Source organism: Kogia breviceps, chromosome 6, assembly GCF_026419965.1.
Source record: "Kogia breviceps isolate mKogBre1 chromosome 6, mKogBre1 haplotype 1, whole genome shotgun sequence".
NCBI classification, from domain to species: domain Eukaryota; kingdom Metazoa; phylum Chordata; class Mammalia; order Artiodactyla; family Physeteridae; genus Kogia; species Kogia breviceps.
Genome location: NC_081315.1, coordinates 23751402 through 23766434, shown reverse-complemented (window position 1 = coordinate 23766434; position 15033 = coordinate 23751402). Strand labels below are relative to the sequence as shown.

The 15033-nt window shown below is 37.5% G+C and overlaps 1 pseudogene; it reads right to left on the bottom strand.

Moving 5' to 3' along the window:
* Window positions 1–2238: 2238 nt before the first annotated feature.
* LOC136794372 (tigger transposable element-derived protein 1-like) lies at window positions 2239–12897 on the bottom strand (annotated as a pseudogene).
* Between the last annotated feature and the right edge of the window lie 2136 nt (window positions 12898–15033).

The window sequence follows — 15033 nt, the reverse complement described above, 5'->3', positions numbered from 1 at the left end:
AATTACCAAATCAGAATTTGCATTTTAACAAGATTCCGGGTGATTCATATGCACATTAACATTTGAGAAGCACTGTTCTAAAGCATTTACTCAAGGTATCAGAACAAGCTTCTGGGCCCCTCATGCATATGGTTGAGAAAGGTGACTGAGAGAATGCAGCTACCCTAAAGTTGTTTTGGGTCGACTTTGTTCATTCTGACTTATTACTGAAGAAAAGAACTTGTTTCTAAATGATCCAATATTAGCAGACTGTGTTTAGTACTGGGGAAATGATGGATTTAGAAATGCTTTGTGGCTGAGTAGTATTTCATTGTATATATATATACCACATCTTCTTTGTGAGTTCATCTGTTTATGGACACTTAGGTTGCTTCCATACCCTGGCAATTGTAAATAATACTGCTGTGAACACTGGGGTGCGTGTATCTTATCAAATTAGTGTTTTTGTTTTTTATGGATATATACAAAATAAAATTAAAGAAAAGAAATGCTTTGTTCAGGAAGTTGAGGGGTTTGTCAGTCAATTATTATTTAGTGTCAATTGATTTATTATTTGTCACTGAACATACAAAGCATATCTGAGAGATTTCTGGATTTTTGAAGTTATGGAAGAAACAGGTGCTTTTGCCAGATGGTTTCATGACATGTAAAGTTGAGCTATTTCTTTGTAAATTAGCTGATCTCAACAGTGTAGAAGACTTTCTATAGGTTCTGTGCTAGTTGAGAAAGAGATCAGGCAGCTGGGCTCCCTATATGTCCATAAACTGGGCAGTCATTGCTTTCCTAGGTGAAGACCTTAAAAACATTCTAAAAAAGTAATCACAAAGTCTATTTCCTGATGTAAGCAGTTTGGAGTGATGCTTGATGTACGCCATGATTCAAGGCAGACAAGGGGCATGCCACACTTGGTTCACACGTGAGTGAGGAACAATTGGGAAGCCGATAGAATCTAGTCAAGGAGTGACCAGTGCTGCTTAAAAGTTTTTATTTCAGGAACCATCCAATGACGAATTTTACTATTTTGTGACCTGTTGAATCTCCGTGTAGAAGGAAATCTTCTATCATCATTCATAATGAGTAATATCTTTCAGCACAGTCAACATTAGTGCAGGGTTATATGGGGAAAATTTTCTTCCTATGTGAAAAATAGCCAGAATATTTCCCACAACTTCAGAATGCATTTGATTAAAGGAGCTAGTGCAGTATACTGATATGATTGCATATAAATGTGGTCCATAGTTGTTTTTTTTTTTTTTCCCCGAAGATGTCCACGCTCTCATCTCTGGAACCTGTGAATATGTTATGTAAATGGCAAGAGGAACTTTGTAGGTTACAGACTTTATTTATTTTTTGGCCATACCATGTGGCATGTGGGATGTGAGATCTGAGTTCCCTGTTCAGGGATCGAATCTGTGCCCCCTGCCTTGCGAGCATGGAGTCTGAACCACTGGACCGCCAGGTAAGTCCTGGTCCATAGTTGTTTTGTTTGGTTTTTAATTTTTTTGGCTGTGCCACACGGCATGTGGGATCTTATTTCCCCAGCCAGGGATCGAACCCATGCTCCTTGCATTGGAAGCGTCGAGTCTTCACCAGTGGACCACCAGGGAAGTCCTCCATAGCTTTTTAATAGCCGACTCTGCCCAAGAATCATCAGGCTGGGTTTGATTCTAAGAATTTCTATCTTGTTCTTAGTATTTGTATATTTCCAGCCTACTGAGATTGCTATGCTCATTTTGTTTTTCTCACAGATAAAAAGTCATTAAAGATTTATTGGATATTATATTCATAAATAAGTGGTAAACATTTGATATTATCTATCTCATAAAGAAACACATGCCATTTTTTATCACATTTTTGTTGCCTCCTTAGCATATTTCCTAAAAAAAGTATCAAACATAAAAGAAACATATTTGCCAAGAGACACTGCTGCATCTTTTTAGCAATCATAACAAACAGTTTGCACAGCTATTTTAACTTGTTTTGATGGATTAATTGGTACTTATGACAGAGATTTCTTGCATAGCTGATTACAGGCTTACCTTGGAGATATCATGGGTTCCATTCCATACCACTGCAATGAAGTGAATATCTCAGTAAGGTGCACTGCGTGAATTTTTTGCTTTCCCAGTGCATATAAAAGTTATGTTTACACTATACTGTAATCTATTAAGTGTGCAATAGCATTATGTCTAAAAAATGTACATACCTTTATTAAAAATACTTCATTGCTAAAAAATGCTAACCATCATCTGAGCCTTCAGCAAGTGTTAATCCTTTTGCTGATGGAGGGTTTGCCTTGATATCGATGGCTGCTAGTCGACTGATCTGGGTGGTGACTGCTGAAGTTGGTGTGGCTGTGAGAATTTCTTAAAATCAGACAACAGTGAAGTTTGCCGCATTGATCAATTCTTCCTTTCATGAACAATTTCTCTGTAGCATGTGGTGCTGTTTGATAGCATGTTACCTACAGTAGAACTTCTTTCAGAATTGGAGTCAGTCCTCTAAAACCCTGCTGCTGCTTTATCAACTAAGTTTATGTAATATTCTAAATTCTTTGTCTTTTCAACAATATTCACAGCATTGGATTGGATTCCATCTCAAGAAACCACTTTCCTTGCTCATCCATAAGAAGCAACTCTTTGTCCATTAAAGTTTTATCATGAGCTTGCAGCAATTCATCGCATCTTCAGGCTCCACTTCTAATTCTAGTTCTGCAGTTACTTCCTCCAGTGAAGTCCTGAACCCCTCAAAGTCATCCATGAGGGTTGGAATTAACTTCTTCCAAACTCCTGCTAATGTTATTGTTTTGACCTCTTCCCATGAATAATGAATGTTCTACATGCATCTAGAATGGTGAACCCTTTCCAGAAGATTTGCAATTTACTTTGTCCAGATCCATCAGAGGAAACACTATCTATGGCAGCTATAGCTATGCAAAATGTATTTCTTAAATCATAAGACTTGGAAGTAGAAATGGCTCCTTGATCCATGGCTTGCAGAATGGATGTTGTGTCAGCAGGCACAAAAACATTAATCTCCTTATACACCTCCATCAGAGAGCTCTTGGGTGACCAGGTGCATTGTCAATGAACAGTAATATTTTGAAAAGAATCTTTTTTTTCTGAGCAGTAGGTCTCAACAGTGGGCTTATTCAGTAAATCATGATGTAAACAGATATGCTGTCATCCAGGCTTTATTGTTCCATTAATAAAGCACAGGCAGAGTAGATTTAGCATAATTCTTAAGGGCCCTAGGATTTTGAGAATGGTCAACAAGCATTGGCTTCAACTTAAAGTCACCAGCTGCATTAGCCTCTAACAAGAGAGTCAGCTTATCCTTTGAAGTTCTGAAGCCAGGCATTGACTTCTCCTCTCTAGCTATGAAAGTCCTAGATAGCATCTTCTTCCAATAGAAGGCTGTTTTGTCTACATTGAAAATTTGCTTTTTAGTGTAGCCACTCTTACTAATTATCTTAGCTAGAACTTCTGGATAACTTGCTGCAGCTTCTATATCAGCACTTGCTGCTTCAGCTTGCACCTTTATGTTATGGAGATGGCTTCTTTCTTTAAACCTCATGAACCAAATTCTGCCAGCTTCAGACTTTTCTTCTGCATCTTCCTCACCTCTCTCAGCCTTCACAGAATTAAAGAGAGTTAGGTTTTTGCTCTGGATGAGGCTTTGGCTTAAGTGAATGTTGTGGCTTGTTTGATCTTCTATCCAGACCACTGAAACTTTCTCCATATCAGCAATAAGGCTATTTCACTTTCTTATCATTCATGTGTCCATTGGAGGAGCATTTTTAATTTCCTTCAAGAACTTTTCCTTTGCATTCACAACTTGGCTAACTGACACAAGAGGCCTAGCTTTCAGCCTATCTCAACTTTTGACATGCCTTCCTCACTAAGCTTAATAATTTCTAGCTTTTGTTTTAAAGTGAGAAATGTGTGACTCTTCCTTTCAATTGAACCGTTGGGGCCATTTGGTTAATGGTCTAACTTCAATGTTGTTGTGTCTCAGGGAATAGGGAGGCCCAATGAGAGAGAGAGAGAGAGAGAGAGAGAGAGAGAGAGAGAGAGAGAGAGAGAGAGAGAGAGAGAGATGGGGAAATGGCCCTTCAGTGGAGCAGTCAGAAGGCATACAACATTTGTTAAGTTCGCCATCTTACATGAGCATGGTTTGTGGTGCCCCAAAACAATTACAATAGAGGCAGACCTTGGAGATATTGTGGGTTTGGTTCCAGATCATGGCAATAAAGTGAATATTACAATACAATGAGTCACACAAAGTTTTGTGGTTCACAGTGCATATAAAAGTTATATTTATGCTATAGTGTAGTATATTAACTGTGCAATAGCATTATGCCTAAAAAATGTACCTACCTTAATTTAAAAATACAAAACAAATAATTATTATGGTAATATAAAAGGTCATTGATCACAGATCACTGCAACAAATATAATAATAATGAAAAAGTTTTAAAATATTATAAGAATTGCCATAATGTGACACAGAAACATGAAGTGAGCGAATACTGTTGGAAAATGGCAACCAATAGACTTGTTTGATGCAGGGTTTCCACAAACCTTCAATTTGTCAAAAAAAAAAAAAAAATAACCACAATATCTGTGAAGAGCAATAAAGCAAAGCACAATAAAATGATATATGCCCATCTTTTGTAATGTTATCATCTACAATATATGGAAAACATCTTTATGCTATGAGAAAGATTAGGAATCAACAACAAAATGACTGAATTGAGATTAATTCTGCCATAGCATTTCATATCCGTGTGTTTATCAGAAGTATTTTTACACTGTTTTCTCAATGACATGGTACTAAATATATACAATTTTACAAAATAAAATATATCATGCTCACATATGGTCTTTCATGTACATTGCCATACCCCTATAGTTGCCAGTCTATCACTGTGCCTCAAAAATAAAGTTTGCGTTTTCTCATCTTTGCTGTTATGTGAACAACACAGCATTCTGGTGACTTAAAAAACTGACAGATAAATGAAACTTTAAAAGCACTTATCTGGTTAATAACTAAATGTCAGTGATAAGTGAAAAGATCCTGAATAGCCAAATAATTAAAAAAATTAAATTGAAGGAAGTTTATTCCTAATTTGAAAATTTACTATAAAGATACAGATATCAAGATAATGTGGTACTGGCATAAGAACAGACTGTAGAAAAATGGAAGAGAATTAAGAGTTTCCAAATAAACCCTTCTGTTTGTGGTTAAACTCATATTCCACAGAGGTGCTAAGGCAATTCATTGGGGAAAAGGATAATCTTGTCAACACATTATGCTGGCACAATTGGATATACATGAAAAAGATGGAATTAGACCCTTACCTCACACCATACACAAAAATTTACTCAAAATGGATCAGGGTCATAAATGTAAGAGCTGAAAAAAATCTTTTAGAAGAAAATATAGGAGAAAATCTTGATAACTTGGGTTGGGCAAAGGTTTCTTGGGTATGATACCAAAAGCATGATCCATAAAAGTAAAGAATAATAAATTGGACCCCATCAAGTTCCAAAACTTTTGTATTTCAAAAGACACCGTTATGAAAATGAAAAGACAAGCCAGAGGTGGGGAGAAAATGTTTATAAATCATATATCTGATAAAGGATATGTATTCAGAAAATACAAATAATTCTTATACTTCAATAATAATTTTACAAAACAGCCCAACTAAAAATAGACAAAATATTTGGATAGACATTCCACCAAAGGAGATATCTGAATGGCCAACAGCACATGAAAAGATTCTTAACATCATTAATCAGTAGAGAAATGCAAATTAAAACCATAGTGAGTACCATTCCATACCCACTAGAATGGCTATAATCAAAAAGACGGACAACAAATGTTCTCAAGGATGTAGGGAGTTAGAAAACCTACATTCCTGGTGAAAATGTAAAATGATATGACTAATTTAAAAACAGTTTGGCAGGTTTTTTAAAATAAAGTTAAACATAAATTTACCATACAGTTCAGCAATTTCATGCCTAGATAGCTATCCTGGGTAAGTGAAAGCATATATCCATGTTTTTAAATGTGCATGTAAATGTTCATAGCATCATTATTCACAACAGCCAGAAAGTGGAAACAATGCAGATGTTCTTCAACTAGTGAATAAAGAAAATGTGGTATATTCATACAATGGAGTACTATTTAGCAATAAAAAGAAATGAAGTACTGTTATGTGATATGACATGAATGAATCTCATAAACATTATGCTAAGTGAGAGAAGTCATACTCCTAAATGTGTGATGATACAAAATAATAAGCACACACATATTACTGGTGTGATGAAAATATTCTTAAATTAGATAATGATTGTTGCACAACTTGGTAGATTTATTTAAAAATTATTGAATTGCACACTTAAAATGGGTGAATTATATAGTGTGTAAATCATACCTTCAGATATTTTTGGAAAATGATGTGAATGATTAAAACAATTAAAATCTAGGTGTATCTGTCATCTTGATATCCATGTGGCTTTATTATTGTTAGAACTTTCATGTAATCATAATATTCCTACAGGTCCTGATGGTACCCCACCCTCCATCAGAATGCATCTCTCCTCACCAACAAACTAGCTCTTTATTTACAGGCTACAGCTGTGGGCCCAGGGCAGGTTATACCCTCTGAAGCCAAAAGCTGTATAGATCTTTTCTAAAACATAACTGATTATCATGTTCCAACTGTTGGTGGGCCTGAAATGCTCTATTCTCCTTGTTTTGTCCTATTCATATTTCAGATCTCACCTCAAACCATACATCCTCAAGGAGTTCTATCTTCTTGATTATTCACCCTGGCCTGCCTTCACATTCATAAACTAATCCTTTTGTTTCACTGACCATCTGTTGTTTAGATTTTTGCTTTGTTCTGGCCAGTGATGCCATTTGTTACATTACTTTTAGCACAGTAATTCTCTGATATAGTGTGATTAAGAATTTATTAAATACTAATTATATGGGACCTTGCTAAAAATGTAGATTTCTATGTCTTACCTATAGAACTTCTAGTGGGTGACTTAGAAATAAGTAATTTTAATGAGCTCCAATGATGCTTCTGTGTATGTAATATGTAGACCATGTACTGTTTTTGAGACACAGAGATACATTGCTGAGGATGGGATCAGTTAGAATATTTTTCAATGTAACTTTACTGAGGCATATATTACATATCATATAATTCACCTGTTTAAAGCATACAATCCTATGATTTTTTAATTGAAATAGAGTTGATTTACAACATTGTATTAGTTTCATCTCATCAATTTCCACCAAAAAAAAAAGACCTACTGGAATTTTAATAGATAGTATCTTGAATCTATAGGCCAATCTGGGGACAATTGTCATCTTATGACTAATGAGTATTTCAGTTAATGTAGATGGAACGTCTTTCCAATCATTTAGAAATTCCCTCAGCAATATTTATAATTTTTAGTGTACAAGTCTTCCACTACTGTTATTAAATTTATTTCTATGTATTATATAAGTTTTTAAATCTCACTGGAGTATTTGGGATCTATCATGAGCAGAGATGGTTTTTGACTGTATACCCAGATATTAACAGTGGTTACGTCTGATAATGTAATAACAAGTATAGTTTTATTTTAAAATTTTTGTCCATATTTTCCAAAATTTCCAGAAGTTTCATGAATATTTTTGTTTAAAGTTAGTGATGCCCCCAAACGTAATAAATCATCAATATATAAAAGGAAACATGAAAGGGAAATCCTTAACCATAATAAAGCTATTATATATTACACTCTTACTATATATGAGGAATTTTTCCTAAGCTCTTTACATGTATTACCTCATTTAATTGTCTCAATGACTTCATGAATGATCTCTATTATGCCCATTTTATTGATATGGAAACTGAGTCAAAAAGCAGCTAAGGTACTTGCCCAAAGTCTCAAGGCTAATAAATGCCAAGTAGTAATTTGAACTGGCACTAGATTCCATGCTCTTAACCACTGAGTATTGCAATAAAATCCACCAAAATATTAATACTAAATATCTCTGAGTAGATATTTTTAATTAAAATACTTTTTGGAATTTTCTAGATGAATGTTAATACTTCTGTAAATATAAATATTTGAAAGTACCATAAAAAAATTCAGTAGTGGACTCTATCCTGCGGAATACTTTTTCTTATCTGTTATATCATCCTGAAATTCACAGTCACCAGTGGTAACACATATCTTTCTTTCTCTGTGAAATACCTAATCTATAACTGTAATCAGAATTTCACACTTAAATCTTGTATTACTTTACCCAAACCACGGGCTATTCCAGTAGCAATTTCTGTAGTGTAACAAAAAGAAGTGCACATTCATGTATTTAAACAAATAAAACACAAATAAGGAAAGCAAACAAAATTCAGGTATTTATTAAATTTTTCTGAAAAAGACATACAACTCATTTTCTTTCATTTATGTACTGTTAAATGAATTCCTATGTAACATTTAAATTGATATTTTCACTCATGTCTCTCCTGTTTTTGTGTCTTGTTAGTGAACTGGTTTTTAATGTCCCAAAGTCATAATAAGGTCTTTAGAAAAGCCTTGTATCCTATAATTAAAAATCGCTATTCCTTTAGCTGTTTTACTTAGCAAAGGCATAGGGCACAGTGTCTTTTAGAGACATTGCTCCTGAGATGGGTATAAAAGATTTTGACCTTTTATTGCAGCATTCATGAGTCGGAAGAACTTCATTTATTTTAGGTAAAGAGCAAATGGAGAATTGCTTATTTTCAGTAATTCAAGAGCAGCTGAAGTCACCTACAACTTGCCAGTCAATAGTTTTTTGCAATGTTTTCCTTTTAGAAAACTATTGTGCTTGCCTTTATTTTTTTTTAAATTTTTTTAGTACGCTGGCCTCTCACTGTTGTGGCCTCTCCCGTTGCGGAGCGCAGGCTCAGCGGCCATGGCTCACGGGCCCAGCCGCTCCGAGGCATGTGGGATCTTCCCGGACCGGGGCACGAACCCGTGTCCCCTGCATCAGCAGGCGGACTCTCAACCACTGCGCCACCAGGGAAGCCCTGTACTTGTCTTTAAAACATCAGTGGCTCTTCCCTAGCAATTTGAACACACACACACACACACACACACACACACACACACACACACACACACACACACACACACACCCCTATATGACAACAGTCCAGTCACTGGTGAGCTATATAGTTATAAAGAACACTACCCTCGTGTGTGAAAATTTTCCTCCTCTTCCAGCTGAAAAGACTTATTCTTCAAAACCGAGAAATCACTCAAAAATTGACTCTTAAATGTGAGCTAATTAGAGCCTGGAGGCTCCATCTAGTTCAATGTTTTAATGTGAAAAAAAAAAAAAGGCTTAAGGTCTCTTTGATATTCAATCAACTCTATAAGCACAATGATATCGACTGACCCAGCTTGCTCATATATAAAATTAACGGCATGGATAATCTCTGCACTGACTTTTATTTTAAGAAGAAAATTTAGAATAATAATTGAAAAGTGATAAGAAAAGTTTTGGACACTTCCACCTTAGTCTATAAGTCCCATTTTAAAGCTGTAAGCGCTAAGAAAGCTAAGTTCCCTCTCTGGTTTGTTGAAACCACATGCAATTGTGGACACCTAAAAAATATGAAAGTTCACAAGGTGTATCTTTAGTCTGTACAGCCCGAGAACAAGAAAATCTTAGTACATCGAGTTTGGTTACTAGGATTCACCACTGCCGCTCTAAACAATTGATATAAATTGCTGCATAATTAGCCCAGCTGCAATAATCCATGGATCACAGAGACAAGCTGCAGAGAACTGAAGCCATCGATTTTGCCCTCTGTGGCACACCTCGGTAATCACGTGTGTGTGGACCTGGTTGGAAAAATATTTGTTACGTGGTTTGCTTTTGCTTTGAAAAAGAGTGTGGCAACAATTTTAAAAAATTCAGAACAAATAGAAATGTCTGTTTTTAAAGGTTTGAAAGTACATGGGGCGGGCTTGGGCATCTATTACTCCTGGTCAGAAAGACAGAGTCAATTAACGCCTCCCTTAAAAGAAAAAAGAATGACTTAGGTATGGTGGTGATAGTTGGGGGAGACAACGTGTTGATTTCTCAAACAGCATGGAAAGAGAAATTCTGAGTGATAATAATAACTTGTGAAAATTATGTAATTTCTGAAGGCTACCCTGGGAGCAATCCACAATTTATTTTTAGAATCAGACGTGTCAGACACATTTACACAAAACCAATTTCCTAACTCATCAAAGATAGAAGCCTTGGAACTACACGCTGGATATGTAATCTCCAAGAAATATATAATGACTGTTTTAGAACCAAATGTCTATTTTTTATTGGTGGTACAAGTAATAATTCAACAAAAATCTCAAATAGAAATAAAACAGGGCTCTCTCCTCAAACTATATTCAACGTGATATAAGCTATAAACAAGATCAAGGTTCTGTAATGGACCAGTAATTAGGAAGATTCAACATAGTTGGACAAAGGTACCATTTCACTGAGCTCCTTTTAAATTCTGTTGTGACCAGTATAGAAAGGTCGTTGGGTAGTGACGGTAAAAGTGATCTTTGTGTGATTCACTGATAGAAAAAAAACTTTACGAAATCTGATTATGTGCAGAAAGAAGCTACATAATTCATTTTGTACTAGATTCTTCACAAAAACTATAAGTTCAAACATAAAGCCTCCAGAGTCAAGGGGTTTAGAAGAAATGAGATGAACTCATTAAGGTAAATCTGGTTAGCAGCAGATGACTGATCAGCATAATTAATGTTCTTTGGGGAATAAGAGGAAATTTTTTTTTTTTTTTTTTTTTTTTTTTTTGTGGTATGTGGTTCTCTCACTGTTGTGGCCTCACCCCTTGCGGAGCGCAGGCTCCAGACGCACAGGCTCAGTGGCCATGACTCACAGGCCTAGCCACTCCACGGCATGTGGGATCTTCCTGGACCGGGGCACGAACCTGTGTCCCCTGCATTGGCAGGCGGACTCTCAACCACTGCGCCACCAGGGAAGCCCAAGAGGAAATATTTGAATCAGAAAAAGTATACTGTCTTGTACATGTACCTGCTTTAAAAGGAAGATGTAAGATATTATTTGGTTTCTAGATATGAACTTGATAAATGTTAATATTGCTGTTAGGCTGTTCCTAAGAGATGATATGGACCTCTTTGAGAATTTGGAATAGTAATCCAGAGTGATGCCATTAAAAAGTCTTTCTCAATATATCATGAGATTGGCTGCAACGTGTCCAAGTTGTCTGCATTGGGTATGTTAGAGTCTTGGGTCCTTCTGTGCAGTGGGTGTAATGAAGAAGGCAGCAATAAGGGAAGGAAAGGTCAACCAGGTAAGCAAAAAATTGTGTGGAAAGAGTATGACAAGGAGAAGCAGATAATAATAGTCCAGGAAAGTAGTTCATATAGAGGAGGAGTTTTAATAGTAAATAGCTGGGGGGAGGGTATCTAATAGATGGACATGAACAATCTAGGAGCAGTCAATATACGGAATGTAGAGAGACAGGCAGGTGGGCATCAGGAGATCCCATCGGCAGGTAGCAGAGCTCCAATCATGGGACCCCTGCCCCCTACACACTCCCGCCCCCGCCAGAAAAGTACTATGATGGATACTGCAGACTGGCTTGTTCAAAACCAATTCCCACCTCTTTCTAGTGTGGCTTCCTATACTGCAGAGGCTGGTGAGCTAAAATCCACATTTCCCACATTTCTGGATGTGATTTATGTTCTGCCAACCAGATGCCTTTACATAAGACCAGAATCCAGAACTGAAATAAGAGTGGAGGGAATGTGACATGAGGCTCCTATTTTTGCCGGTGCAGGTTGAAGTGGAAGTGATTTGATCCTGAGCTAGCAGCTGTCATCATGACTTCTTGCTTCATCAGGCAGCTTCCTGATTATGGCCAGGGCAATAGCAGTTCTGCATCATGACTTAAGAGTTTTTTATCTGGAAGATCATACTAAATTCTCTTCAGTTTATAAACAGCTTTATAAGCCATGTAATATCCTGTAAAACAAATTCCTTTCTGCTGACACAATCTGGAGTAGGTTTTGTTCTCTATAATTGAACCCTCACAGGGTATTTACTGGCTATTGTGATTGTAAGCAACAGACTCTCAAAGAAATGAGACTCTAAGATTGGTTAGCTCACCAGTTTGAAATAAAGGCAGCTAAGATTCCGTTAGTATCATAAGATAGACACGGGTGCATACTGGTGATGTATTAACTTAAATCATCACCTGGGGTTGTATAGAATAAGAGGCCTATCCATGACAAGATTTTGGTGGCTTCAGTTATGCTGGTCATTACGGGAGGAAAAAGGATGTAAGGACTTTTGTGGGAATGTGGTGTGGATTTTTCTATCTGTTCCATAGAATGTAAAGGAAAAATGATAAAATGAGATTTAAAGTGTTCTGATTAAGGTATGGTCAGAGAATCAGAGAACTTCCATGGCTGCCTGTAGGATTCTCCTCTGTCTTGTAGCTGTTGAACTGACAGAGCCACAAGATAGAAACAGAGGCAGATCCTTTGAGTTTCTGAACCACAATGTAGGGTGAATTCATAAACTTCGCATCTCTCATGTGGACAAGAGGGTATTTGGGGGAAAGAATGGGACCAGAAAACAAATAGGGAGTTTGGTAGGTTCTTATGTCTCCAAGTACCTTAAAAGCTCACATTCCACCAAGTATTCCTTGAAAGCAGAAGCAAACTTGCTTCCTGTTTCATGAGGCTGCTCCTTTCTTGCCAGAAGGCTCTGTGCTGTCTTCACCTGAGGGAGTTCAGTCAGCAGGAATGCCAGCCCTCCCCGAGCCCTACACCCCAGCATCACCTTCAGATCCATAGCCAGAATCAAAGCTCAGCCTGCTGGTGTGGTGGCAAACACAGTCAAAGCTGGAGGGAAAGGTTTATACAACAGAAAGAACCACAAGATTTTGCTCATTTGCGATGGCAAAAACCTGCAATATGTGTGGGAATAGATTCCAAGGGTGTCAGACCAAGAAGGGAGAAGTTTAATTTTAGAGCCGGTTGATTATTTTGCACTGGGTGCACTTGCCAGAGATTCTGAGTTTAATATGCTCACTTGAGCAGCTCAGAATGTTTGGTAGAAATGTGGGTATGGTAGCCAATAGCTATCATACCCATAGCCATACCAACAGCCATAGCCAATGCTTATGCAATGATGCCAGAAATTTCATGGGATAATGTAGAGAAATGGATGTAAAGATAAGGAAATATTGGGGTTTCTTTGCGATGTGAAAAATCACTCATCTACACCTAGTCATGTCTCCCAAGAGAGACTAAAGGACCTTCCTTCAGTGAGGTACTACCTTCATCAAGAAATACCTTGATACTATATATAATAGTTTGACTCTGCTAATCCCAAACTCCCATTCCTTCCCTTCCCTCCCCCTCCCCCTTGGCAGCCACAAGTCTGTTCTCTATATCTGTGAGTGTGTTTTTGTTTCGTAGATATGTTGATTTATATCGTATTTTAGATTCCACAAATCAGTGATAGCATATAGTATTTGTCTTTCTCTTTCTGACATACTTTGCTTCGTATGATAATCTCTAGCTCCATCCATGTTGCTGCAAAGGATGGATAAACAACAAGGTCCTGCTATATAGCACAGGGAACTATATTCAATATCTCGTGATAAACCATAATGGAAAAGAATATGAAAAAGAATATATATATGTATAACTGAGTCACTTTGCTGTACAGAAGAAATTAACACAACGTTGTAAATCAACTATACCTCAATAAATTTTTTTTAAAAGTACCTTGAAAAGTGTCAGAGTGGCTGTCCTCTGACGGTAGGAGCTACTGTCAAAGAAAAGGGCTCCATGATTTCTCTGGGGGTGATGGGGTGCCAGGTGGCAAAGTTCAAGGGACAGCACAATGATAGGACCCAAGACAGAGGTGAAATGGGTGTGGTTACCATAACAGGCAGCAGGGCTGGACCCGTGATCACAGGTTTTGAATGTTAGGGATGTTTGACAGTGGTTAACTGTACAAGAGCTGCCTAGGACTGAAAGAAATATGCAGACCTATTATCATCCTCCTTGATCTGCATAAACTGACACCAAAACAAAAGCTCTAGGTGACCTGAGTAACTATAATTATGAGTGACAGCCCTTTACCGGTTCATAGACCCACAGCCCATAAGTGACTGTACCCTACGATAGTGCCACAAGCACTGTTCATCTTCTTTGTAGTCTCCTGAAAAGGACCTGCATTCATCTGTCAGGAAAATGGCTACGGCCAGGAGAAAGGAACCACCAAGATCTTTGTGGGATTATTGACATGAGCTGTAGCTAATATTCATTCCAGGGCACCCAGAAATGCCAGTGTGATTCTACTCAGAGGGGACTTATTGAGGTTAGGGAGTATAAATGGAAATCTGGTTTGCGTTTACCTCACAGTGGGTCAACGTGGGTCTCCTGCTGATTCGTTCTGTGATTACTTTGCCAGTTTCCATATGTATATGGTAGTTGGAATAGACTTACTCATCAGCACGTGCGTACTGGCTTCCTGACGCATAGCATGAAGGCTCCGGATGGGCAAGAGAAAGCTTCTGTGCTAAGGTGCTGCCATAATAGTTAACTTAAGCCATGCCACATACCTAGAGGGGTTGTAGAGATGAGTGTTAATATCAAACCCTTGAGAAAGGCAGGGATAATAATTCCTATTACATTCTCAAATTCCCCCCCCTCCCCCATCCTCATTAAGCTCTCCTGTTTGATCAGTGAGAAGATTGATGGATCTTGCGAACAGTATCAATGGATTATCAGATAATCCATAATGAGAGGGTGATTCCAACAGAAGCTGTTCCATACGTAGTTTATTTTCTGAAGCCAGGGCACACAGATCCTGACGCCTGATGTACAATTGTCAAGTTGGCAAATTTTTGCTTGAAATTAAATACACCAAGAGACCACAGATGCACTTTCCTTTTAAGTAGCAGGGGGCAGCAGT